This window comes from Coenobita brevimanus, chromosome 97 (assembly GCF_032717465.1).
Source record: "Coenobita brevimanus isolate Jiangsu-jjx chromosome 97, ASM3271746v2, whole genome shotgun sequence".
Classification (NCBI taxonomy): Eukaryota; Metazoa; Arthropoda; class Malacostraca; order Decapoda; family Coenobitidae; genus Coenobita; species Coenobita brevimanus.
This window is the reverse complement of record NC_137050.1, coordinates 52,531,294-52,557,594: the sequence shown is the minus strand read 5'-3', so window position 1 is coordinate 52,557,594 and position 26,301 is coordinate 52,531,294.

Genomic DNA, 26,301 nt, shown 5'->3' with positions numbered 1-26,301 from the left:
TTCCCTCTTTTCCATCCTTCTCTATTCCCGTTTCACTTTCCAGTTCTTTTAGTTTCGTCTTCAGATCTTTCACTCAAAGCCTCGTATTCCCGTCACATCAAGAGGCTCACAAACAGCTCCTCCTTACCAGTATAATTCTGCTGGTGACACGTTATTTCCTTCTTCTATTCTGTATGTACAAACCATGTCGATATTACACACCTTTAAAACAGGTAAAAAAGAACATCAATTAAAAAAAAAAAGGTAAAATATATCCCTAGGGAAGAGGTGTTAAAAGTCTCCAAGTCGTCCAGGATACGAACCCGACATTCACATGGCATCTTATCCTCTTCTCTACTCCTCACTTGCTTTGTTTCTCTCTCTCTCTCTCTCTCTCAGTAAACACAAAATCTTCCCACCAGGAGGAGTTAGGCTGGCTTTGTTGTTTTACGTATTTTCCACGATGACGTCTATGGGGTTATTCTTCCTGCCTCCAGACGATACTACTCAGCTTAAGGGAAATAATTTGTTACGAAGGGGTAAATGAAGGCCAGATCTTACCCCTACAGTTCCAATACTTCTACCTCGAGTACCATCTTAAGAAGGTAGCGAGAAGAAAATATGACGTCCTCGGGCTGACTGAGTTAATAGGATATACGTGACCAACAGCACATACAGAAATAAACGCCTGGTGGTCTAGTGGGATACGGAGCCCCAACCTGACGTGTCCCTTATGGGTTGAGTGTTAAGGCGCCCCAACCTGACATGTCCCTTATGGGTTGAGTGTTAAGGCGCCCCAACCTGACGTGCCCCTTACGGGTTGAGTGTTAAGGCGCCCCAACCTGACGTGTCCCTTATGGGTTGAGTGTTAAGGCGCCCCAACCTGACGTGTCCCTCATGGGTTGAGTGTTAAGGCGCCCCAACCTGCCGTGCCCCTTATGGGTTGTGTTAAGGCGCCCCAACCTGCCGTGCCCCTTATGGGTTGAGTGTTAAGGCGCCCCAACCTGACGTGCCCCTTATGGGTTGAGTGTTAAGGCGCCCCAACCTGCCGTGCCCCTTATGGGTTGAGTGTGAGGGGTGGCTGGGGTTTACTGCTCACTCACTGCCACACACCAGGCAGCGACTATGCTCTTTTCACTTTAACTTGGCCTAAAATCGCAGCCAGTTCATTTAGACTGCTGAAGTGCTGAGTTGCAAAGACAGGCTAACACTACGGGGCCAGTCACGAAGAGGTGCTATCGAATGGATGAAGAACCGTTACAGTCTTTTCCTGCCACTGAGCTACGTGAAATAAGCTGCAAAAGGACGAAAATCTAGGCCAGGTAAAAATAAAAATAAAAGCTATAGTAACTCGTCACACTCCACACAGAGAGGCAGTAAAGGATTAGATGATGGATGGATATATACTTTCTGCATATAATTACGTACCGGTATATCGCCAGGGTTTTTCCTCAACCATTTCTTTTACTTCTCTTTTGTTTCATCATTCCTTAATAGCCAAATTCCTTGCATATTCCCCCTGATTGTGTCTACCAACTGCTCTCCTGTCCTGTGTGATAATTTCCCTCATTAACTTGCGCGGGTCTAATTACTCTGACACAGACCTGGTATTTGCCCTCACTTTCAACACACAATGACCCTAATTTAGTCTTTGTCTCCTGCCTGGCTAAAAATAATTAATGATAATAGGTAATTTGTGAATAAGCGACCCGTGTGATAAACCAAATTAGTTATCAAGCCACCATCAAGCCCCGTCAACGCCAGTGCATAATTTTTATCATAGTCTTGCCACTGCCGGACGATTTTATTCAGCTTAATGGAGGCTTTACGAATTGGACGAATAGGTTTATGTGAAGCGACAGAATGTGGTGAATGTTTCTGGCGTATCAGATAGAGCCAGGATTCCGGGGGCTTGAATGATGAGGCAATGGAAGCGTGGCACATTGGATTGGGCAAACTTGGGCTGACTGGACGTTGCTACTCCTCACCCTGCCCTAGGGTGGGAAAGGAGGTCCGGATGATGATGATGATGATGACTTAATACGGCCATCAGTAACACCGTCGCTATCTGGATACTCCTAACAAATCAAAAAGGCTCCGTAGCAGCAAAAATAACAACGCAAAAATCGCCTCCTCGTAGTCAAGGTTTAATCTCTTCACTGGCAGCTGTGTCGACCTTCTGTATAAAAGAATGTGTCACTGGAAGACAGACCAGACACCTGACTTACAGACCACAGACCTGACTTACAGACCACCGAATTGACTTACAGACCAGCAGCCCTCCTTGTATGGAGGCAGGCCAAGAATACTTGGCCAGTAGCCCTGCTTGTATGGAGGCAGGCCAAGAATACTTGGCCAGTAGCCCTGCTTGTGGTAAGAGGTCACTACAAAGAGTCGGTTTGTCTTCCATCTTTCTCTCCTTCCTGTCCTCTTCTGCTCTTCTGTCCCGCCTCTCTTCTTGATATTTCCCTGTCTCACCTTCACCTTTTATCCCTGACACCATTTACACGCCAGCCTTAGTGCCACACAGCCACGGTGCGCCTTGATGCTACTTCTCCACCTTCCCTACCTTCCTTCCTTCCTTCCTCCCTTCCCTCCTTCCTTCCTTCCATTCATCCTTCCTTCCTTCCTTTATTTTCTTACTTTTCAGGAACGGTCCCCTTGTTACTCCCAGAACGGTCCTTGGTTTCTGACTTGCGTGTAATTCAGGAACGGCCCTACTGACCTCTGCCACAGCCTCCCACACCTCACTTCCAACTGACCCCAGGACAGCACACCATCCCCCCCTCTCTCTCTCTCTCTCTGTTTATCCTTTATATTTTTCTTTAATCTACGTCGGTTCTTAGTTCACACACACACACACACACACACACACACACACACACACACACACACACACCATCGCATCGCGTTGCTAAAGGCGGGCAATAAGGACACAAAAATTGTTGATAAATTCTGCGGGCTTTACCAGCCACGTTTTTATCCGTTGCAGATATTGGCCAAAATGCAATGATACATGGCGGCTGGATTTCGGTCGTGTTTGATCACATCCTCACCAAAAGTAACTGGCTTCTACACATGCACATCGTTGCTACAGTATTGCATGAAGGTTTGATGAATATTCGTCCACTATTATCGAGATACCTTGGCATCACACACACACACACACACGCACACACACACACACACACACACACACACACACACACCAGATATATAGGCTACACTGATCAAAGTAATCAACTAATTCCATTTACCTGCAGCACACCTTAATACGGTACCAACCCCGCCTTCAGGTTCATTTAATCGCCTAAACAAATGGGGAGATAGGAAGATGGGCAGAGAGAAAAGTGGATAGATAAATAGATACACAGATGGCCAGACTGACAGATGAGACAGGTGGATATATAGATACCTGGATAAACCTACAGATAAATAGATATGGCTATAGATAGATAGACAGATGGCCAGACTGACAGATGAGACAGGTGGATGTATAGATACCTGGATAAACCTACAGATAAATAGATATGGCTATAGATAGATAGACAGATGGCCAGACTGACAGATGAGACAGGTGGATATATAGATACCTGGATAAACCTACAGATAAACAGATATGGCTATAGATAGATAGACAGATGGACAGACATACAGGTAGACAGCTATAGACAGACTGACAAATACAGACTGAAATTGGCAGACAGATATACGTATAAACAATTAGGGGAACTAGACAGCAGACAAACAGACAAAAACAGACGTATGAAGAGACATAGACAGTCAGACAGGTAAACAGACAGACAGATGGCTAGGTAGGTAAATACACAGACACAGGTAGGTGGGTAGGTATATAAAGACTGGCAGACACAAGAAGGTAAAGATACTGACTGGAGGACAGACACACAGATAAAAATATTGACAGACGGACACGCAGATAAAAAGATAGACAGATATACGTATTTAAAGACAGGTAAGCCAACAGCAAACACACACACAGACACAGACATACAGAGAGACAGGTAGACAGACAGACAAAGCTAATGCAACTAAACTTCCACCTGCTTGGATTCAGTGGAACACCTTCGACGTAACACAAAATGCGACGCCACACGACAAATCAATATGTAGACATCATCATCAACCTGGACAGGCCTCAGCCACCTTTTTCCACTCTGACCTACTGGCTGTTACCTTGTTCCATCCAGTCCCTGCAAATCCATCAATATCATCTCGCCATCTGTCTTCCTAGAGAGATAGTTAAAGCTAATCCAGCGATAATTCCATATATCTGTAACACTCTTCAACAGAACAGATACGTAGGTAGACAGAAGACAGACTGATAGACAGACTGACAGGCAGCGGACAAATATACAGACAGGTAAAGGTAATCCACGTATACCTCCATCTTGCTGAATTAACCCCAACACGCCTCAAGGTAACACCAGTCGTGCTATCCTGCTCAGCTAATCTGCCTAATGGATCCTCTCGCCTTATCTCTCCTTCACCACCACTTCCTCCATAAGCAACAATGGCCAGTTTTATGCCAGATAGCATTATCATCGTGTGTGTGTGTGTGTGTGTGTGTGTGTGTGTGTGTGTGTGTGTGTGTGTGTCCTCCTTCAGCTGAATAAAATCGACTGAAGGTTGCAAGAATTAAACAAGAAATCATCACAGCAGTGAGCTCAACCTCTTTACTCCATAGACGCATTATTTATTTTACTTTAACTCCCAACATTCATAATTCCTTTACTTCCTCCACTCATCTCCCTGCCTTTATTTCCTAGTATCTTTTCCTCATCTTGCTCTCTTCACCTTCTTCATCTTTCTATTTTTCTTTCTCTCTTCTCCACTTCTCTATTTCCTCGTATCCTATCTCCATCTTTCTCAGCTTTCCTCTCCCTCATTTCGACTCATCTTTCCTTGGCGGTGTCTTTTGCCAATTCCCCCCCCTCCCTCCCTCCCCCTCTCTCTCTCTCTCTCTCTCTCCCCTCGGACCATCTTTTCATCCTTCCTCTTCCTTGCCTGGTTTATGCATTTTTTTCACTCCTCTCATTTATCGTGTCCTTTCCTTTTCTCCCTCATATTTACTCTTCCTCTCTTTATAATACCATCACAAATGCTCGTGGGCCCTTCGGGCCCCTCGCACTTGATCCTGCGGAGGGCTCTCGCGTTTATGTGCTGTTTTAGTGTAACGTTGTCACTTGGATTTTTTGCAGCTCACCAATTGATCGTGTTATTTGCAGCTTCGGGAATGGAACCCAAGTTGTCCGAACGCAAGACCGAAATAATTTAGTTGTACCTGTGGGCAAAAAATTCTACGGTGATCCTATGCCGGGCGCCAGGAGCGGCATTTTTTTTTTTTTTTTTTTTTTGGTCAGAATGTGATCGCTCATTAAATATAGTAAAAGCTTTTCAATCGTGATGGGACCAAGTTTTTTCACATCGGCGAATTTTTTGCGATTTCTGTGCCAATTTTGGTGCGATTTGAATGTGTGGAGTCGGCTGCCCAAAACACACACACACACACAGCTACTGCTATAGTATATTAGATTATCCCTCCGCTATTACCTTCTACCGCTCTTCAGCTGTACTTTCTCTTCCTCTCTACCTCATTTTCACTCCCTTTTTCTCTCGCATTTTCTTTTCCTCTTCTCATCTCTCCAGTCTTTCCTCCCATCATATCCTGTCATCTCCCCCATCTTCCTCCCCTCTCCCTCACCATCCTATCCTCCCTCACTCAATCAGTCTCCCAGGCCACTCCTCCTTTTAGGCCTGATAATGGTAGCGTGTTTTTATGAAGCCTTGTACCGAGCAGCGTCGTCAGCCTCTTGATTATGGATTTTTACCAGGTAGCTCAGGTAAGACATAACAAACAAGCCAGTGTATAAAGAGGTGCAGGATGACAGGACTGGACGCGACAAAGGCCTGGTGAGGGCAAGGCCAACCTCTTCACTGCCACGACCTGTTACGATGGCCTCATACTGTGTTCTTACTGCTACCAGACGATTTTACTGAGCTTTTGACAGCATCCTCGTACTGAATGGGTGACTAAAGAATATATTACATCCCTTCATCACGAGAGAGAGAGAGAGAGAGAGAGAGAGAGAGAGAGAGAGAGAGAGAGAGAGAGAGAGAGCACTTTACTATGCATAACACCCTAATCATGTACCGATAACTCGTGAATCCTTCAATGGCAAAAGTGTCAGAGGGAGGAGAGGGGGAGTAAAGATATGGGTGTGGGGTACAAATAAAGGAATGGGATGAACTGGAAGTGTTGTACGAGGTGGAGAGAAATCATTAGACAGACCATTACAGGGACCATCAGAGTATAGACAAGCTCAAGCTGCTCCTCACAGTCTTCCACTTTGCGATACATACAAGAAGCATCTGTTCGATAGTCAACATTATTGATAAAGCACGTTACCGTAATAGTGATTTATGGGATCTTATGACACGTTATTTGATTAATATGGCATTAAATTAGTGTCGAAGTTGTCATCGGTTCCCGGGAAGTAGTATTCAATTAATTCTACTTTCCATAAATATTATAAACTGTCTTCCATCGTGATATTAGTGTCATCGGGATCAAGGACACTGACACAAGGTCACAGTGTCCTTCGTGTCAAATGTCAGGCCATCGGTGGGTTATTGACAAAGGTGTACTGGTGAGCCAATGGGGTCTGTTCACCCTCCACCCCACCCCTGCAGGGACGCAAAGGTGCCCACGGTTTTACACCCAACGAGGAAACACGGCTATCATGGGTTCATTCTTGCCCACTTCCGGCCGATTTTATTCACTATCGGGGAGATTGTGTCGTGAAGGGGGTAATGAAGGATATATTTAACCCTATAGTTTGAAGTTTCCCCTAAACTGAATAAAATCGTTTGGAGACAGCAAAATCTAAACAATTTATAATTTTGAAGGGCTAAGGTGGCAATTAGAAGCTATGGTTCACTGCTCTAGGAACAGTTTGTGGTGACGCTCGTGAAAAAAAAAAAAAAAAAAAAATCAGAGCCATCACCAACAGGTTTTCGGTTGGTCTGAGACCCTAGCCAAGACTACTGTTCAGCCAGGATTATGGGTGGAAGGTGAGCTGAAACTATGACTTACGACTGGACAGAACATATATAGGGCAAGAGAGACATACAAATTCGTTAAAAAATGATTAATTGGGAGCTAACAAATACCTGTTATAATTCCGGGAAAAAACGTATACGCACGCAATGAATAAAATAAAAATGTTTTAAGAGGGGAAACAGAATAATCAAAGATATGTGACTCACAAAGTTGAAAGCTTCATTTCAGTGACTTTTCTTTTTTACTTTTGCCATCCCCAAGCAGCTTTTTTCCGAGCTAGACAGCGCAACAGCAGTAAAAACGCCCATGAAAGCTAAACCTAACCCCTCCATTACGAGAAGTCCTCTTAAGCTGAATTATATCGTTTACAAATAAGGTATAATAAGGATATGAGTTTATCGGGTTTAAGAGGATAAAGCTAAGATTACGGGCATGTAAACATGAGTCCATTGCGGCTAAATGTTACCAGAATTATACGGTCTTGTCCTGTTTTTCACCATAATAACTTTGGCTTGGTTCTGAAGCATATGGTGTCCCGGAGAGTCAAGATAAGTGTATAACTAATAAATCTTACACACAACTTAGCCTCAGTAAAGTCTATGCATAGGGTCCCCGGTCTGTCCACTTGGCTGCCGTGACTCAAGTGATGTTCCTTGGCTTCTCCCTTTCCTTAATCCTGGAAGCTTCACAGGGACAGAGAAATTTGCATGTAATATCCACTAAAAGCAATCCCAGGTCCAATAGATCTCTGGCTCTATGATATATATGCCTCCCTCTTCCTGACCTCTTCCCCTCTCCCATTCTCCCTAATTACTCTTCCCTTCCTCTTCCTTGTCATTTTTCCTGCTTACATCAGCTTATTCCCTCTTTCCTCTTATTACCCTCGAGTCTCCTCTTCCTCTCTTCTTAATTTCATCTTTTCCTCTAAATGTTTCTCCTTCCGAATAAGTTATTTTCTTTTGTATATTTTCATCCTCTCTTTCTCTTTCTAATATTATTTTTAATGTCACCATCTTTCTGGCCTTCTCTCCATTTTTTCCAAAATCTTTCGTCCCTTCCTCTTCCTTTTTTATCTCACTTCTTACATCAGCTTACTTTTTCCCTCCACTTACTTCCCCTTAAAGTTGTTCATTTCCTCTCATCTGCTTTTCTCCTCTTCTTTCCTCCTAACTACTAATATCTTTCCTTCAACCCTCTCATGGTTGTTGAAACTCTAGTATCCAATTCGCACTAACGCTACACGATTTTATTAGTATGAAGTTGTATGCAGGAACCTGTGGGTGTTATTATTGTCATCATTAACACTCTTAAGGTAAGGACAAGTCTAGTACCACATTTCAGCTAACATCAGAGAGTTTCATTCAGCTGAGAGTGAGCACTGAAGCCTGAAAGGGTTTATATATGTCTCTATTTTTTATATATTCTCAACTTCACATATCTTACACCCTCTTATTTGTGTTCCTGGCCAATATCTTTTTTCATATTATCTACCGCCTCATTCCATCGTTTTCCATGTCTGTCTTATTCATCCTTTTTCGTATGCCCTGACAAACTCGCTGTTCTTATCTTCTGCCTCTTTTCATCTTCTCCATCTCTTTCTTCCTCCTCTTCCTTCATTTCCTTGCCCCTTTCTTTCCTTTCTACCCCCTCTACAAACTATTTCTCTTCCATCTCTCTACCTGCCCACTCTCCTGTTTCCCAGCCCTTCTCTTCCATCTCTTTCCTCCCGCTCATGTCTGCCTCATTCGTCCTTCTCCCCGAGCCACTTGTCATGTCTTTTTCTCTACATTCTTTCAATCAGTCTGCCTGCTTTCCATTCCCCCTAGGCCATCCCTTTCTTGCTCACTTCCTTTCCACTTTTTCTCACTCTCTCCCTTCCTTCCTCTTCCCTTACCTTGTTCTCTCCCTGTCGCTTTCCGCTCCAGTTCTCTCTAACTCTCACTTCATTCCTCCAGCAACATGGATCTTCTCTCTCCCTCTTCCCTCCCTAGCTGTCTCCATGTTCCCGTCCCCTTCACAGCTCTCTCCCTTTTCCCCTCCCTTCCCTAGCTGTCTCCCTGTCCCCCTCCCCCCCCATAGCTGTCTCTCTGCTCCTCCCACATCCCCAGCTGCCTCCCTGTCCCCCTCCCCCCCCATAGCTGTCTCTCTGCTCCTCCCGCATCCCCAGCTGCCTCCCTGTCCCCCTCCCCTTCTTAGTTGTCTCCCTGTCCTCCTCCCTTCCTTAGCAGTCTCCCTGTCACCCTGCTTTCTTAGCTGTCCCCGTCCCCCTCCCCTCCCTGGCTGTCTCCCTGTTCTCCTCTCACCGCTACCTGTCTCTCTGTGCCTCTCCCTTTTCTAGCTGTTTCCCTGCCTTCCTCATCTCCCCTTTCCTCTCCTTTCCATTCATTTCCTTCCTTTATTCCATTCTTTCTCCCCTTCCATGTCCATTTTTCCCTCTCCCCTTTCCTAGATCTCGCCCTTTCTTTAGCTGCCATTTTTTCTTCTCCCTCTCTCTTTCTCACACGTCCCCTTCCCTCATACTTCGCTCTCCCTCTCCCTTCCTTCTTCTCCTGTCTCTCATTATCTCCCTTCCTCTCCTTTCCTTCCCCTCCCTTCCTTCTCTCTCTCTTCCTCCGGTAGTTTTTTCTGCCCCTCTTCATTCCTTCCTCTTCCCCTCCCCTCCCCTTTTCTCTGCCCCTGCCTTCTCCCCTCTATTCTTGTGCCTGACACTATCATGGCGTGACTGTGAGGGTGTCGTTTGTTTATCTCGCCCCAATACTACTGCCCATCACTGGCCCTTTGTTGAGGCACACGGCCACCACCACTGCCCTCTAACTCTGTCACTTTTCTCTGTCTCTCTGTCTGTTTGTCTCTTTTCTCTGTGTCTTTGTTTCTGTCTCTTTTCTCTGTCTGTCTGTCTGTCTGTCTGTCTGTCTGTCTCTCTCTCTCTCTCATACAGCCTCTGTTTATGTTCTTGCACTCTTTCTAGCATTCCATGTCGTCTCGCACTCTTTTCCTCTCTCTCTCTCTCTCTCTCTCTCTCTCTCTCTCTCTCTCTCTCTCTCTCTCTCTCTCTCTCACACACACACACACACAAACACAATTTACCAAGACAAAAGGTAACAATTCTCAGCTTGCTTACCATTGCTCTATTTAACCTGTTACCTTTCTTATATATTCTTTTATATTTCCTGTCATTATTTCGTCACAGGAAGATCTGCACTTCACAATTCTTGTTTGTAATGAAGTTTTTATACCACATCACGTCACACTAACTCAACACCCCACCACGTTACACCAACTCCAACCTCACACCCCCATTTAACCCAAACAACCCCTCCCTCATCTCTCCACCAACCAAACATCCCCCCACCATCACACCTCCGACTCATCCCTCTCCCTTTCCCACCCACCCTCCCTCACTTTCCTTTCTTACACCTCCCTTACTTCCCTCCCCACTTCCCTCCCTCTCCCACCCCTATTTACCCCCCACCTCTCCCACCCCAATCCCGGCGGTGTGGTGTGGCTGCCTGCGAAGTTGTTGAGAGAAACTTTGCCATCACAGACGAGCGCACAGGTGACAACTTGCGGCCACCACCTCACACTAGACTTGTTCCTTCATTCCCTACCGTTTCCCTTACTCTCTACTCTTCCCCTCAACCCTTCCTTTACCCTCACTCTCTACTCTTCCCCTCAACCCTTCCTTTACCCTCACTCTCTACTCTTCCCCTCAACCCTTCCTTTACCCTCACTCTCTGCTCTTCCCCTCAACCCTTCCTTTACCCTCACTCTCTACTCTTCCCCTCAACCCTTCCTTTACCCTCACTCTCTGCTCATCCCCTCGACTCTCCCTTTACTCCTTTTACTCCTTCACCCTCCCCGCATTCTTCTTCCTGTCCTAACTCTCCATCGGGACCGTCTCTCCCTCACCTCTTGACTCGCTCTCTTCCTCTCACTACTGCTTCCTTCCCTCACTCTCCTTTTCCTCCCCTTGCCTCCATACTCCATCCCTTCCTACCTCTCCCGTTAATAATCCCTCCCTTTGTCCTCACTCCCCTCTCTTCATTTACTCCTTTTTCATACCCTCATTCGTTCATTCCCATTTCCTTCACTTCTAACCTTCCTCTTACTTTCTCCCTTTCCCCTCACTACTTGCCTCTTCCACCACTACTTACTCTTCCATATTCGTTCTCCTCTCTGCCCTCATTTCCCCTCTTTTCCCACGTTCCCTCCCACGATTTCACCTCCCTGACCCTCACCCCCTATTCTATCCTCATTTCACATCATTACCCCTCTGTTTCCCTTATTTTCTCCCTTTCCCCGCCCCCTCCTCTTTACAACACTTCTTTCTTTCTCCTTCACTGCTCCCACTTCCCTCACTCCTTCCCCTGCTGCTACTTCCTCCCCAACCCTCACTTCTTATCCTCTCTCTCTCTCTCTCTCTCTCTCTCTCTCTCTCTCTCCTGCTCTTGCTTTCATCCATTTTCCCACTTCCTTAACGCACTTGTTCCATTTCCTCTCTTCCTCTTCTCGTCTTTCTAATTTTCCCTCACTGGATAATCCGTCTTTTCAAATAAAATCTCCATATATATATATATTCCCTTTCCTTCCCTTCTCTCCGTCTAAGAATCTGTGGAGGAAAACAGGAGGAAAAAAGACTGGAGGGGAAAGAGATAAGAGGTAGAGGGAGCCGTGTATGCAGATGATATTAAGGAGGAAGAGGAAAAAGACGGGTAAGGGAAGAAGACAGCGACGTAAAGAGGCCATTGTGGTAAATAAATCATAAAGAAGAGCGAGATGGAATGGCGGAGACGCATATTGTTGGAGGTGAGGAGGACATGAGTGACGGAGCATGGTGGGGGAAAGGATTATGGTGAGAGAGAGAGAGAGAGAGAGAGAGAGAGCACTGTAATACACATAACAGCCTAATCATGTACCGATAACTCAGGAATCCAAGTTATACACAGGTTCTGCTTGGAGTTTCAGGGATAATATTACTTCAGTGTGCTATTGCCGTGTAAATATTGAGTAGTACTGGCTCACGATTGGCAGCTTCCCTTCTGCAATCCACCATTATAACTAGAATTTCCTAAACTGGCTAACATAGACGTGACAATGGACACTACCCAGTATCCTGTCCTCAACTGATTATTTTTTGACACAGCTCCTTCACTACGATGTCTTTTACAACCTACTCTTTATGTGTCCAGACGATTTTATTCAGCGATAGGGGAGGTTAATGAAGGCTATCTAACCCTCTGATGTCACAAACTCTTAAAAGCTGAATTATATAATTTGGAGATATGAAGAATGTAATGCCCTCTTCAGTATGGTGATGTCTTCTTATTAAGTTCTTGCTATCTCCACTTGACATTAATCAGATATAGAAGGACATGCACTACTGAAGACGTCAGTGAAGGATATATTTAATCCGACTAGTATGATAAATCTCTCAGGTGTGGAATATAATTATCTCAGAGCAAAAATAAAATAATATCGTCACTGGAGTAAAGGAGATGAATGACTATTAAAATTTTACTTTGTACACAATGAAGTTAGCACAGTTCGCTCTACTGTCTTCATACGGTGTGTGTGTGTGTGTGTGTGTGTGTGTGTGTGTGTGTGTTACAACCATCAAACACTCTGGGGTGACATTTCAAACTAAAGGAGTTCCGTCTCGCCTTTATTAACCCCATCGCTAGTTCGCTGCTCTACTCGTATGAGCTGAATATTATCCTATGTTGCAGCAAAAATAATATATATAATGCATTCTCGGGCTGAATAGATTAATAGATAAAATCACTACACCACCCACAACTGCCACAACCCCTGCTATAACCACCACCGCCACCACCACAACCCCTACCATCACCACCACTACCACCACCACCACAACCTCTCCATCATCATCATCACCACCACCACCACCAACACCATCACCACCACCTCAACCTTTGCCATCACCACCAATACCACCACCACAACCCCTGCCATTATCACCACCACCACTACAACACCTGCCATCACCACCACCACCACTACCACAATCCCTGCAATCGTCACCATCACCACCACCACCACCACCACCATCACCACCACCACTATTCCTTCCGCCGCCACCACCACCACCACCACCATAACCACCAGTGTTGCATGAAGTGAACATAAAACACCAGTAACAACCGCAATGACAACCACCACCACAAAATGCAGCAGTAATTGGTGTAATGACAACCACCACCACCACATAATACAGCAGTAATTGGTGTATGACCACCACCACCACCACCACATAATGCGGCGGTAACTGGTGTAATGACAACCACAACCACCACCACCACCACCACATAATGCAGCAGTAATTGGTGTATGACAACCACCAGCACCACCACCACCACATAATGCAGCAGTAATTGGTGTATGACAACAACCACCACCACCACCACCACATAATGCAGCAGTAATTGGTGTATGACAACAACCACCACCACCACCACCACCATCACCACATAATGCAGCAGTAATTGGTGTATGACAACAACCACCACCACCACCACCACATAATGCAGCAGTAATTGGTGTATGACAACAACAACCACCACCACCACCACATAATGCAGCAGTAATTGGTGTATGACAACAACAACCACCACCACCACCACACCACCACATAATGCAGCAGTAATTGGTGTATGACAACAACAACCACCACCACCACCACCACCACACCACCACATAATGCAGCAGTAATTGGTGTAATGGCAACCACCACAACCACAACCACAACCAGCAGCAGCAGCAGCAGCAGCGGTGTTTTTGTGATTATAATACAGTAGTAATTAGTGTAATCACCACCACCACCACCACCAGTGTTGTTTGATGTAAATATACAGTAAAGTTTATCCTTTGACCAACATTGGTTTAGTACTCTACACAGCAGGACCACTCTCGTCAAATTAATTATGCCAGATAACGATGGTAAATATATCCCACGTTCCCTTCAGTTTTCTGAGTTTAATACGATTACTAAATTATCTCTCTTTGTGTGTGTGTGTGTGTGTGTGTGTGTGTGAGAGAGAGAGAGAGAGAGAGGGGGGGGGGACAGTGCTGAGAGGTTCCATTCCAGGATGGAAAAAGAGAAGGTAAAGAGTGGAAAGCAAAAGAGTGGATAGTAAAAGCAGAGGAGAGAAGTATAGAACATTCAATCGGTAGAGAGTTGGCCTGCAGTCCTGATGGACCCGGGTTCAAATCCCGCTGAGGCAGGGAACAGTTTAAGGATTTGAATTTCATAAAATCAGACTTTACTGATCTACCAGAAGGCCCACCGACATGTCGTAAAAATACCCCCGCTAATACCAATACACCAGTCCTGTATGAGACAGCCCTAGCATGTATTCAATATGGACGGTGGGTGTTAGCGCCGAAGTGGTGACATGTAGAGGTGTGCGGTACGTAGGAGGACTACTGGGCCTTGAAAGCAGGCTGTGAAGCCTATGCCCAGAGTCGGTCACATAAAAAAAAAAAAAAAAAAAAAAAAAAATGAAAGAGTGGGGAAAAGAAGAACCAGCTGAAGAATGGAGAAGGGGAACAAAGTTAGAGTAGGAAGGAAAGATGAAGATAAACGGAGGACGGAGGAGGGAAGAAGTTAAAGGAGGAGTACGAGGGACAGAGGAAGTAGGGAGGAAAGGGAAAGAGGCATTCCACAGACAGCCTCAAGCAGGAAGTAAAAAATAAAATAAAAACAGAGATATGATGTGAACTGTGCAGGCATGAGGCGCAAGATGAAAGGAGAGGAAACGAAGAATGACATGCATCAGAGAAAATGTCGAGATATTTTGAAGGTGGAAGAGCGTCAGGGAAACTGGTGGGTTGTGGAGAGAGGATGATGATGGAAGAAGGGAAGGTTAGTAGAAAGATACTGGAGAGAGAGAGAGAGAGAGAGAGAGAGAGAGAGAGAGAGAGAGAGAGAGAGAGAGAGAGAGAGAGAGAGACGGTGCAAAGAACGGCGATAAATGGAAGGAGATGCGGTAAATGAGAAGGGTACAAGCAACAAGGGAATAACACCATAACAGTGGTAAGGGGAGACAAGTAGCCAGAAACTGGCATGGGCTGTTCCGTGCATCTCACACCCTCCCCCCCACCATGACCAGCCTAAGGTTACCTACGTTTTTTTAAATAATACTAAGACGTAGAACTGTATTACGTACTCAAACATGAATTTAACAAATGAATATCAGTATTAAATATACCTAAACATCCTGTCCTTTCGGCATACATGAATATTGCGCTATATAATCACGCTCAATTTCATAATTCCTAGTGACGACCTAAGCACTTCCACATCAATATTTGGCATAATCATACGTACCTCCAAACACCACCATCCTTGTAAAGCTCTGTCCGAACACCATATTGCGTTATATAAGCAAAACACGGCATTTTAACAGCCAGATAAACACTGGTGACGCGACAATATTATCACACGCACGCAACAACCTCTCATCTCACTGGCCAAGAGGTGACTGATCAAAACGCCCGACGGATTACGGGGTTGTCGTAAGTGACTGATGAGGAAGCTGTTCCAATACTCCACAGCCTCCCAATAACACGAAATTATTCTTAAAATCAAAATACGACTATTTTAATACTGACCTTGAAAGAAGAAAATATATATATATTTGACCGACATACATCTCGAGGAAACAATACTACAGTTAAATAACAGCATAAACAGCACAGATACGCGTCATCTAAAGCACTGCATTTAAACTTTCACTCGGCAGCAGCTTCTGGCAGTTCAGTGATTGTCGTAAAATTATGTTTATTCACACAGTAAGTTGCAGTGTCTTTTTACCTTCGACGGGAGAGTATTTAAATGGGTAGGAAAACAATGACGAATAATATGTACTCGGAAGTTTAAAAGTACTCCAGATTTAAAATCTCCCGGGACAACAAATCAACAGCCAATCAGAGACCAGGTGGGCGGGGCTTAGGGAGGCGAGGAGAGGGGGCGTGGCTTAGGGTGATGGCTCAACCCTTCAATCCCATACATACACCCACGCACACGATGGTGCAGCGGGTGTAGTGTTTTACCGTGTGTGTGTGTGTGTGTGTGTGTGTGTGTGTGTGTGTGTGCAAAAGGTGACAATTACAGAACGCAGGTGTAGCAATCTCTGAGTGTTCCTGCATAACTTTTTTTTTTCCCATATGCCTTCTCTTTTCACCTTTCCCATTAACCACTTTCCACCCTTTCCTTCAGGTAAAATCTCTCTCTCTCTCTCTCTCTCTCTCTCTCTCTCTCGACTATCGTCACGTTTCCTAACCAATGTCCTCTCTCTCACTTTATCCTTGTAAAAAAAATTTCTGTTGACAGAGAGAGAGAGAGAAACTAGAACACACTAAAGAGGAATGATGATATAGGATGAATTGTGGAGGACGGAGAGGGATGAAAGAAGGAAACGAAAAAAATAAAATGCAGAGGAAGGGAGAAACAGACGAATGACAAGGGCTGGAGAAAATATCGAGAATTTTTTTTAGATAGCAGCCGAGCGTCAGGAAGACTGGTGCGTGGTGGAATGATGATGATGATGACGATGATGATCATGAAAAGGGTAATGTAATAAAAAGAAGCTAATGCAGTTTGTGTGTGTGTGTGTGTGTGTGTGTGTGTGTGTGAGAGAGAGAGAGAGAGAGAGAGAGAGAGAGAGAGAGAGAGAGAGAGAGAGAGAGAGGAGAGGAGAGGGAGAAGAAGAGTGAGGTGGGAGAGAAGGAAGTGTCAGCCTGATATATAAGGTACTTGTTGTAATTCCCATAACAAAAGGTCAAAGGAAAGAAAGGCAACATATCCCTCTATATTTATCCCAACCCAGCTGGCAAGAGAGACTGAACAATGAACATCCTTACGTACTGTACACAAGGACACGACAACCACCAACATCTATATTTATCCCAACCCAGCTGGCAAGAGAGACTGAACAATGAACATCCTTACGTACTGTACACAAGGACACGACAACCACCAACAAAGGACACAGTACAATAAAGCGGCACACAATATCACCCTGCACGGACCTCGAACCGCGATGAAAGCACGACGATATCTATTGAAACTCTCACTCTCTGGGGCGCCTTTAGTGTTCAGGGCCCCGTAAGTGTTCGTTCGGTGGCTGAGGCGATATTTCTGTCCAGCCACTCACAAGTTATCCCCCACACAGCAGTAATGGGGCCAGCCTCTTGCTTAGCCACGGTCGTAAGCTGGGCAGGCGGGCGAACAACCTTCTCATAATTTCCACATGATATTTATTTAGTCACATAATATTTACATGCTTTTCACTATGCCTCACACCGTTTTCAGCACCATATTTCACTACCTCCACATATAACTCACTCAAATTTAATAACTATAATTTGACGTAGATCTCGCACATTTTTGCATAATTTTTTGTAACAGAAATAAGAAAAATATTGTAACTCGTACAGACGATGGGTTCCTTAATATCAGGGAATGAATAAAACAACGATTCAAGAATTACATTGAGTTAAACCATAGGCATCATCTCATTCCCACAGTTCTCTCTCACACACATATCCACACAACACCCAAATTCGGTTGCGTTATAAATTCAGTGAAAGGAAACCCAAAGCCTTGAAATATGATTACTGACACTGAATATATGCCGGTACTCATGTTGCCTCTGAATGCAATGGGCTTATTAAACCCTACCTATTAACACTTAGGCTCCTGTGACTCAATACTAGTGTAATAAAGTCACAGAGCGTCAGTAGCAATAAAATACAAGTGAAGACGTGACCTTGATAAAGTAATAAAAGTTGTAACACATTTTTCCCTCTGGCTGTCAGAATACATGAATATCGGTAGGAAAATGTATACCGTACATATGCTGTATAATCAGTCCACATTTGGGGGGAATCTCTGACCTACTGTATATTCCAGCTTCCCACTAAGTAATAAAAGACTATTCTACGTAACTTAAAAAGTTCCTTGCACTTCTTTCTTAGCGACTTATTTTTCATTCTACACTTTACTGTTTCCTGTATCTTATCCATGCTCCTTCAACACATCACCAAAGACCGCACAGGCAGCATAAAGATAATAGAATTTGGGAAGGAGCTGCAAGGGAGTCACCTTAACTAACGATATTACGGTCTCAAGTCTCAGATCTTTGACGGATTTTATAATACTTGAAAAAAGCCCAACTGACTAAACCAGCTTCCGACATATGAGCGACATAAAAAAGCCTAGTGTCACCGGAATGGAATTATTAAACCACTCTTGACAGCGCCTTCTCTAGAATTCTACTTCAATTAACACCTTACTTTTTTTAACTGGGTCATAGGAAGCAAACTTATTAAAAGTTTTCCCCAATAACCCTCTCACGGTCGCGTCAACTCTGGCTGTCTACTTGTGCTAAATGCAGACGTGTTTATCTACAGTAATAAGGGAAGTCATACGAGGTTGACGGTGTAAATACTAAAGCAAAAAAAACGTAATTACTTATATTCTATCCTGCCCCAAATTTCCCATCCTTTATATCCCTGTCTTCTCAATGTTAATTTTCACAGGCTGCTATGACTCACCCCCGGAGGAACAAAATAATCTCACGTCAGTTGGAATAAAAATTAAGTTCTCCCTACTATTAAAGGATAAAGGTGCCATTATCAACACTCCTGCACCCATGACTCACTCAGATAAATAAAATCCCCTGGAGCTAAGGGGAATAAAACACGAGAAAAATTATAAAAAAGGATTAAATTATTCTTCTCTTCATTTTACTGTTCATGATGTTCCTGCTCTCTCATTAAACACTTGTATGCTGCCTCCCAATGTACCTTGACTACTAATCCTCTGTACCCGGTGATGTCTTCTGTCGGTTAGGCTTGCTTTACTCCATCTTATGACGTCTAGTCCTGAAAGGCTTGAACGAGGCTACACCTAATGCGTCCAGTCTTATAAAGTGCCCTCTTAGCTGTAAGGCTTGAGAATTCTAAGTGTTGTACTGAGTCAAGTCCTACAAATTTGTCCTAATTTCTGCAACACATGCAAAAATAAACAGCTTGCCTCAGTCTACGTTATCTGAACCGTGGTTGTATTTCCACTACTTTTTGTCTATTTATGTCTGTCTATCTGAGTCTGCCTGTGTCTTTCTGTTTGTCTGTCTGTCTGTTTATTTGTCTGTGTGTCTCAGCTTGTCTGCTATATTCAGTCTTAGAATATACTGCTCTGCCTCCGAATGCATAAACGTACGGATGCTTTGCAGAGTGTAAGGAAGGTTAGGGAGTTTTTGGCTCTGTAACCTTTCCTTATCTAGTTAGAAAGTACATCGATCAGAATTAAGGCAGGGTCATCTACGGTAGAAAGGTCCATAAGGTCTGTATAGTCTATGCATCTCTCTCTCTCTCTCTCATAATCACGAGGTGTCAAATTAGCGTCTTCCTCGTGTCACTCATGCCGTGCTGTTGTCATGTGTGCAGCGCTGCCTCATACACCACCGCTTGATTAATGATGTATATTGGTGGCCTGCTTCTGTTTCTGAGTGAGTGAGTTATTGAAAAATATGTATCCCCGTTTCCACCTCCCTCCTCCCCCCCCCCCATCTCTCTCTCTCTCTCTCTCTCTCTCTCTCTCTCTCACACACACACACACACACACAAGCACTAATCATTCAGGCACATTTATTTAGGCCGCTTGAGTAAACTGGCTTGTATGCCTCAGTAAACACTCGTCAAAGAGATTTATTACCCAACCAACACACTCACAGTTAAGGATTTCATTGGCACTGAGGCTCATTCTATCCTGCATTTATAACACCAGCAGAATAATTTTGGACAGGCACTAAACTATAAAATCCTGTTTTATATCGGGTTATTTAATGAAGGATAGAAATAAAAATAATGTTGTGTATTCAGGGTACTGGATAGACTGTATAGTATTGTTGGTTCCGAGATATATGACTGTGTTTTGGTCCCTCTGTAACATGGCTGATGAAGGTATGGCGGGTTACACAACAGAGGCCTGGCGGGTTACACAACAGAGGCCTGGCGGGTCACAGAACAATAAGCAAAACCAGCAGCGTCTTAATGAGATGACTGGATTTTTATACACGCGCCCGCAAAGCGAGAGCAAGTGTAGCATTTTACTCGACGTGTGTGTGTGTGTGTGTGTGTGTGTGTGTGTGTGTGTGTGTGTGTGTGTGTGTGTGTGTGTGCGCGTGTGTGCGTGCGTGCGTGTGTTTTAATTACCTCTCAAGGTACTCGGTAACCTGCAACCACTCTCGGTAACTATTCAAGGTGGAACATTTACATAAACATGTGGAAAAGTTAACTGGGAAGACAGCATTTTCAACCCGATCTGGACGCTGTTTCAGGTATATTTGCTTCAGCACCACGACGTGTGTGCACTCAGTACCAACTCTTAAAGGACTCATTGGCCTCCCACAAAACTCACCACCTCTCACAGACTCACTGGCCTCCCACAAAACTCACCACCTCTCACAGACTCACTGGCCTCCCACAAAACTTACCACCTCTCACAGAACTCATTTACCTCACAGTGGGTTCATGCATCTCCCGGGTCCGTCATTCATATTTCAACTTTCTTTCTCTCTTCTTCCAAAGCCTTCTGTCTTCCTGTGCTGGGCTAGTTACTCCGCTTTTACTCTATGGGCAATATGTTATTTTCCTCGCTGTTACTATATCCACTTTTATTTAGGGAGAGTACCACCACCATCACAACTGTTACTCTCACCACCACCATTAGCACCAACACGATAACCATCACCTCCACTTTCACAACCACCATAACCACACCACGACTGCCTCCATTATCACAACCAGCAAGAGCATCACCACCACACTCAGCACCACCATCACACTCATCACCACAATTACACTCATCACCGCTATCACACTCATCACCATCATCACACTCATCACCACAATCACACTCATCACCACAATCACACATCACCGCTATCACACACATCACCATCACCACCTGCATCAGCACCACCACCATCACCGAACCACCAGCACCAGCACCACAACCACCATCAGACACCATCATCATTACCGTTACCTCTACAGAATCATCACCTCTTCTTGCAGGACAGTCATGCACTACGTCATCTCAGGACCCCTTACTACTGTGCTAATACAACCGATTTGAAAAAAATAATAATATTAAATAAATAAAAATTGCTTACGATGCCCGATTGTTTGAACGACCCTATTTACATACTGATAAGAGCTTGTGAGGGAGGAGGTAGGAAAGAAGAAAAGAGGGAGAGTGGGACGGGACGGGTGAGAGAGGAAGGAAGGAGAGAGAGAGAGAGAGAGGAGGAGAGGAAGACAGAGGGAGAGAAAGGACAAGGAAGAGTTAAAAGGAAGGACCACTGGAGGGATGGCAGGATGAGAAAGGGAGGAGATGAGTGAGAAGAAAGGACGAGAGGAAGGAAGGCAGAGGGAGAGAGAGGGACGTGGGGAGTGAGCAGGTAGGAGGAAAGGAAGGAAGGCAGGGGGGGAGGAGGGAGGGGAGGAGAGAGAAAGAAGGACGAGTGGAAGGAAGGCAGATGGAGAGGGACGGGAAGAACGGGAAGGAAAGACGAGAGGAAGGAAGACCGAGGGGGAGAGAGAAGGGGGGGAGGAGTGAGAAGAAAGGACGAGAGGGAGGAAGGCAGAGGGAGGGAAGGAGTGAGGTGGGTGGTACAGGCGGCTGGAGCCACATTAAGAGGGGGATGAGCATCATCACGTAGTATAATCCCTGAACCAGGACAGCCATGGCAGGCACAGCATGGCGTGGAGTGTGGTATTAATTGGCAATGATATAAAGCCCGTAGAGGGTAGGGAATAATCTGATTATACAAGCTATGTCAATAAAGTTTTCACCATTTTTTCCAAAAGTTCATCAAGGATACATTAAAGCAATCCTACAAATACAGTTACCTGGTTACTGAGTAGGGTATTCCTACCATAATAAATTATAATGTCGATAATAAGTGACGGCTTGTGCCTTAACCCACTAGAATGTACACCAGTGGGCGTTATTTGGTTATAAGGTTACCACCCAACGTATTAAACGTCTTCCTGGGTTACAGAAAACCTTTTTGCTTGTCACTCATTGCACAGTTATCTGAATGCAGCACTACATAGTGAGTGGATGATCGGTGACCTCATGTACCAATATGTTACAATTTTTATAAAGCTCACAAAAATCCATGACCTCAAGGCGAGTGAGAACCAAAACAACCAACACAAACCAGTGCTGGCAAAGTAACACAGCTGAAAGTTCCCTGTGTGTAAACGTTTGTTTATACATTTCCAGTGGTCAAAAGGAATTACATCCAGTGCTTGTGTTTGTTTTCATCCAATTTCACTTGTCCTCTTCCTTAGCGATATATTTTGCATACTACACCTAATTTATTCTTTTATATGCTATCTAAATCATACTAACAGCGATATATAATGCACAAACCATCTACAGTATTATATTAAGGTCCCAGACAGAAATAAATGGTAAGGGAGAGGTGCACAGAACCTCTTTAACCAACGAGAATACAACCCCAAGTCCATTAAGTTGACGGTCGTTATGGCAGGGAAAAATGTGATGTTGTAAGCCTTGTTTTTACCATTTCGCTCAAAACTGTTGTAAAGAAGTTGTTGTACGAGACTCGCCTGTGATGTTTGCGATAACTTTCTGTACTGAAAATGTAAACAACAAATTATTCTTCCTGTGAGCAGTTTCCGTGGCTTAAACTGAGGTGCCTTTAACGAGGACAACTGAATATGCCAGCAAAGCGGATTTGTTAGCAAGGCTGTGGCTGGACTGTGGCAACGATGCTGGTTGTTATAATACAGCGGTGAAAATATATATACATCTTTTATATTTGTCTACCTGTCTGTCTACCTACTCCCTATCTATCTGCCAGTACTGGAATCTCTGTCTATGATTGTTCTACCTATCTCTATCAATCTATGTGTCCGATATTGTATTTATCTATCTATCTATTCATCCGTCGATCAATCCAATTTATCTAATCTATTTATGTCCGATTTCATATCAAATTCTCTATAACTATCTATCTACCTATCTATCTATCTATATGTATGCATGTATGTGTATATCTGCTTCATTCTATTTCAAGGGAATAAATATTGGCAGTGAATACTATCCAAAAATATATCTAAATATCCCAGAACTATAGGAAGTATAAAGGAGCAGTACACGAACTGGACCTTACAAGACAACGCAGCGAACATGGAAACATGGAACTTTTAATGTGGGGAAATACAAGCTTTATCACCTTTGCTTGGAATACTTACATGCAATTCCAAATAAGCAAGTTAGTATGTTAACTCATATCATATCTGATGTTATTACAAGCAGATCAGTTAACTATTTCAAGTGGTGAGAAATATTATATTCCTGCAGCCGGCAAATAATATTCAGCTCTGGAGACGCCTTTGGTAATGTAAAGGGTCAGTTGAGACAGTGCCTGACGCCTGCACCGCCACGGGTCTCAACCTGAATAACATCGACTGGCCACGGCAACAGTATGATATAAAGACGTGTTCATAATAAACAGTCTGAGACCGTTATTTTTATTTTATTGTTGTTATTAGACCAATTTCTTTAGCTCGAAATAGTACCCCAGTCATCGGCGTCGATTTATTCCGAAGGTGATTTAGCTGCTCGTATATGAATTTCATTAAAGCAGACAAAATGTGTATTCGATAACGCGGGAATAAATAACAGCAAAATTCCTCACTTGTAGCCAGATCTGTCCCCACTGCATCATCACACCGGCGTTTATTAAAATTCTTAGCTGGGTAACCTACTGTGGATCAACTGACAGTTCCTGATGTACTCGTATTTTCTGCAGTTTCAGTTTTCATTTATTTGCCGTTTCACTGTAAATATTAAGTATTTCAAAAATACTGTAAAATTTTGTATTCTTCTTCTCATTTACTTGAACTACAGGGGAGATAAACATATTGGATATTCCTCAACCCAGATGACCCCCCCCCCTCCCTCCACGATATAAGCTCACGACCCTAGTGGTGGAAAGGCTATGATGGAAATATTTAACCCATTAGCATCCAGAGTCCTCAATACAGGACGGAATTGGGCATTTTCAAAATCTAATAAAGAAGGGAATCCCGGGGTAGGGACCTATGAGCTTCGCGACTATGAGCCGACAGGCGGAGGGTGGTACGCCTAGCACCCTTCCAGCAAAATCCCTCTCACAGGAAATGTGGGAGCCATTGGGTTAAGCGTTCACCTCAAAAAATCTGAACACTGCAAGAATACCAAATGAATGGCCTACTCGAGCTGAAGGGGTTAAAAAGATGGTTCACCGGCTGCAGCAGGGAAATACAATGAACTAAATTACAGCAGCTGGAACACCCTCTCTCTCTCTCTCTCTCTCTCTCATAAAAGACGTATCTCTAGCAAAACTCGTCCTTTTCCGAGATATACACGACAATAACTCCCGTCTACTCCCTACATAAAGCAACTCGAGGCTAGTATGCTGCTGTCCACAGAGGACACAGACGAGTGAATAATGAACGGCATGAAGGGGCACAAAGGAAGAGAAGTCACAGAGAGAAACAAAGAAAATGGGGAAAGGATAAGTGATCAGTGGATAGTGGAAAGTAAGGGATGGAAAGTGAGAGGAAGTGAGAGTACAGAGACGTAAAGAGCACCATGAAAATCAAATGAAGGGCATGGGAGGTAGATAAGAGATGAGAGGAAAAGGAAGAAGGTGTGGGTTATGTACTGACAGGTAGAGAAACATATAAACGATGGCATTAAACGGTAAAGGAGGACAAGGGAAGGCACAACTTTTTCAGTGGTTCATTTACAGTGGCAGGGAAATATGGTAAAGGGAATGGAGGGTAGATAAGACAGCAGAAGGAAAAAAATTGTGGAGCTGAGTACTGGGGGATAGTGAAGAAAATGGACGATAACATGAAACAGTACGGATGGATGAGGGACGATAAAGATGCGTCAATACTTCTTTTACACTGCTTCGACTTGTCTTAAAATAATGAAATCTTAACATGCTACCTAATAACATTCAAACACGTTAGGGAGACTGTAACCATCGAATATTAGTTCACAACCCCAGGCGTGGAAACTCATTAATGACCTCAACTTTACTCGAAGCTGAGGCAGGTAGGAAACGCAGGAGTAGGGAAATGCAAGGAAAATTAAGGAGGGTACAGAAGGGTTACGGGAAAGATAGGTAAGAAAGGAAAACTAAGCATGGATGATTGTAAAAGAGGCACAATGGGAGAGAGGATGAGAAAAGGAGAAAGTCAGTGGATGGAAGAACTGGGGTAGGAGGGGTAGGGTAGGAAAAAAAGAACTGGGCTATAAGAAAGAAGCAGAGTGAGGACAACATACCTAGAGATTGTTTAGAATAGTTCAGAGCGCTGGGAAATACAGAGAATGGTAAAGACGCATAAAGGACACGGAAACAGAACAAGAACGACAGTGAGAGGGATGGGAAGACAGAGGTAAGAAAGGTAGGAAACGTAACGGGGAAGAAAACGATAAGAGAACATTATGGAGCAGGTTAGGAAGAGGGACGGGAAACCAGAAGAGAGGGAAATTATGAGAAAGCTTTAGTATGAAAAGAAAAGGCTAAGGGAAAGTCAGGGAAGGGTGAAAGGGTCTTTGGTGTCGCCTTGATTAGATTTAGGAGGCTTGAATGAACCTCTTGCCTTCAGTGACGGACTGGAGAGGGACGGGTTTATATAGCATGTCTGTGTGGGTGATATGGGTGTGTAGGGGATGTGGGTGTATGGGGGATGTGGGTGTGTGGGGGATGTGGATGTGTGGGGGATGTGGATGTGTGGGGGATGTGGGTGGGTGGGGGATGCGGGTGGGTGGGGGATGTGCGTGTGTGGGGGATGTGGGTGTGTGGGGGATGTGGGTGTGTGGGGGATGTGCGTGTGTGGGGGATGTGGGGGTGTGGGGGATATCTCTCTGTAGTTATGGAGATGGGTGTGTGTGGTGGGTGTGGTTGTTGGCCCCCCCCCCCACACACACACACGCCAGATGCTGCTGCTAGCGAGTGTGTGAACCATGAGTATCATCTGAATGGTTACCATGGAATTCTTACTGAACTCTACATGTTACTTATGAAGTTTTTACCATGCTGGGGAATCAAAGACAGTGCTTGTAATGAGATGCTAGTGAGCTGCAGGGGTTGAGGTGAGGAGGGTTACCTTGTTCATGC